The sequence below is a fragment of the Podarcis liolepis genome (assembly GCF_965112155.1).
Source record: "Podarcis liolepis genome assembly, chromosome: 2".
Classification (NCBI taxonomy): domain Eukaryota; kingdom Metazoa; phylum Chordata; class Lepidosauria; order Squamata; family Lacertidae; genus Podarcis; species Podarcis liolepis.
The window spans coordinates 4,570,283-4,573,370 of NC_139555.1; positions in this window are offsets into that span (position 1 = coordinate 4,570,283).

Consider the following 3,088-nt stretch of genomic DNA (forward strand, 5'->3'; position numbering starts at 1 on the left):
TGGGAATAATAAATACAGTATATGGACAAAAGTACAAAGATTCACAAAATGTTTAGGGGTATGCTTTGCTTTCCAATATTCTCTGGTTGGCCTCTATTATTTTCTCCGACTGATGGAGAACCTGCAAAGGACTCTATAAGGGCTCTTGTGTCCCCCCATACGGCAATAAGGGCAGATTTACGTTTATTACAGGGTCAACAGCTTACACTCTTCAGGTCTCTAGCAAGCACAATCTGTGCCTCCCAGCCTGCTGGGCACAGAGGTAAAGGAAGGAATGTCAGAAAGAAAGAGATTGCCCATTCAATTTGGTTCTGCTTCTACCTGCTACTGTCTTCAGTCGCACCCACAATCAACATGCAGCCCCAACAAAGTACCTGAGACGACAACAAAAAAGGTTGCCCACCACTGATTCAATATTCAGCCTCAGCGACTCATTCAAAAACGAAACCAAGACTGAGCTCTTAGAAAGTTGAAGTTACAGCCACACCATACATTTGAAGCACATCTTTCCCCAAAGAACCCTGGGAACTGTTTTCTAAGGGCACTGTAGTTCTGTGAGTAGTAAATTGTGGTTCCCATGATTTTTATTTTTTTTGCAGAAAGCCATTTGCTTTAAATGTATGGCGTGGCAATAAGGGATGGTATTAATGTGATAGGTATACTGTTACTCAGTATTACTCATCAGGACTGGAGGACAGGCTGGTGAGTGCAATGTGTCATCCATCCTTCATTTTATATGTCTTTTCTCATTTTGTCCTTCAGTTCTGGTTTGCTGATAGTCAAGAAATAATGCAAGACTAATCCTTTTAAGACGGCTTATAACAACATATGATACTTGCACCTTTTTCTCTTGATGTATGCGCATTGTTAATTATTCATTATGACTTTTTCTTAGATCTGTGCATCTAATACTTTTAAGCATTTTTTTTGTAAATATAAAATACATTAAGTAATATGTTTGAATGTTGAATATGTAATTGTATAATGGATAAAACAAACACCATGAGCTGTACTGCTGAATAAGTGTTTAAAGGTTATTGTATTTGTATTTTTAAAAACCATTAAAGTTTTGTTTTGTTTTGTTTTTTAAAAAGTAATACGAGGTTTGTGTGTTGAAATTAATTCAAATTACCAGAGCTTGCCCGACAAACAAAGCCTGAAGTTACATATTTCACAACAGATCCCATAAAATACTGAGCATGTAAGTAAGCTTCACTGAACTCAATGGAACTCACTTCTGAGTAAACATTGATGGAATCACACTGTAAGCAAAAATATTATATCTCCTGGAACCTGCAAGGCTCTAATTGTTTTAACTATACTTTAAAGTCTTAAATTTAAAACAGAATATAAAGAGGAAGAAATATATCCTCAAGAAACATTTTGGACAGCTGGCCACAAATTTGATCTTGGTATCAAATACATGAGCAAAAAAAACTTTGAGAACAAAAAAAAAAACCTCCCCATCATGAATTGGGGGTTGTTTGTTTTCACTTGCCTCCTTGTTTCTGACCTCCATCCCCTTTCTTGTAGCATCTCTTTAACTATATTTCTACAATACTGAGGACTCTCTCCCCTCATTATTCTCACAACAGCCCTGCATGGTTGGTTAGTCTAAGAGATGGTGCCCAAGGTCGCTCAGGGAACTTGATAGCTTAGTGGGGGTCTGAACCTGGTTCTGCCCAATCTTAGTCCATCACCACACTGGCTCTCAATGCACCTCCCCCCCCCCCCCGTGAAGTATTGGAGAGAATGACACAACTGCTACTGACGTAACTGTGGTAAAACATACAGAGCACACCCTATGAATTGCCTTGTTGGTTCAGATCAAGGACCGTTTAATCCAGCCTCCTGCTTCCCAGCAGCAGCCCAGACAGGTGCCTCTGGGAAATTGACAAGCAGGGCATGGGTCTGACCTCCCTTATCCCCACCCGCTCCTTTTTAAAGCTTCATTCAGCTCAGCTCATCTGGAAGGAAAGGAATCTACTTTGCAAGTCAGTGCAGCTGCTGCACCCTTGTCTTGCTTGGGGCCTGATGCAAGAAGTGACTGCACTTCTGGTACTGCTTTCCCCCCACATGTCAGCCTCAATTTGATTTCTGCAGTTTTTGCTGCGTCTGTCCAATTGCCCCCCCCCCCCCGTTTCCTGGAAGAGTAAGCAATGTTGATGATTCAAAGGTTTTACCAGATATATATCTCCTGGGCTAGGGCATTATTCAGAGGCTTAGAGAAGGCAGATATTGGGGGGGGGGTGTATGGGGAAGGGATATAGCTCAGTGGTAGAGCACCTGTTTTGAATGCAGAAGGTTCAAACTCCAACATGTCAAAGTAGGACTGTCTGAACTTCTGGAGTGGCTCTGCCAGCCAATGTAGTTACAATACTGAGCTAGATGGATCAGTGATCTAACTATAAGGCAGTTTCCTGTGTTCCTGACAGAGGACTATACATGTTTCTGATACCAATGAAGGATTAAACATATATTAGAACTATGAGCCAGCAGAAGATCAGACTCTAAAAGTCATACCAAGGGTCCACAGAAACTGCAGGCCAGCACACAGAGTTTGATCCGGTGCCTTTTTCTGCATGCTTTGTTCTCATATTGTTTCAGAAAGGGTGGATTTGAAAAACTCAGCTTTAAATGCAAACCAAATTTCTCCCTCAACTAAAGTTGGTCTGGAGCTCTTACACAACAAACTTGTGCTGCTGCCACCACAAGTAGAAAGCAGAGTCTGTAAACTGCCACCATTTTAGAAGGCCTTCTTAGGAGATCTTGCCTGAGGGCACCCTAAAATTTGAAGCCAGCATTGGTTATAAACAAATAGGACATGGGCACACATTAAATAGGCAACAGTAGTCCCATGAACATCCATTGGGGGGGTGTAGCTGAACCACAACCCCCAGATTTCCACCTTCCATTGGTAGAACCTGAGATATGAGGTGACATGTACTGTACAGATATTTATCATTTCCTCCAAGAAACTAGCCACCTCCATCCTTTTAGTGTTTTATTTTGCCCCTCCCCCAAAATAACCACAGACACCCATGAGTAGTTCTGAGAAAGGGGAGTCCTTCAGAACCACCATAATTAT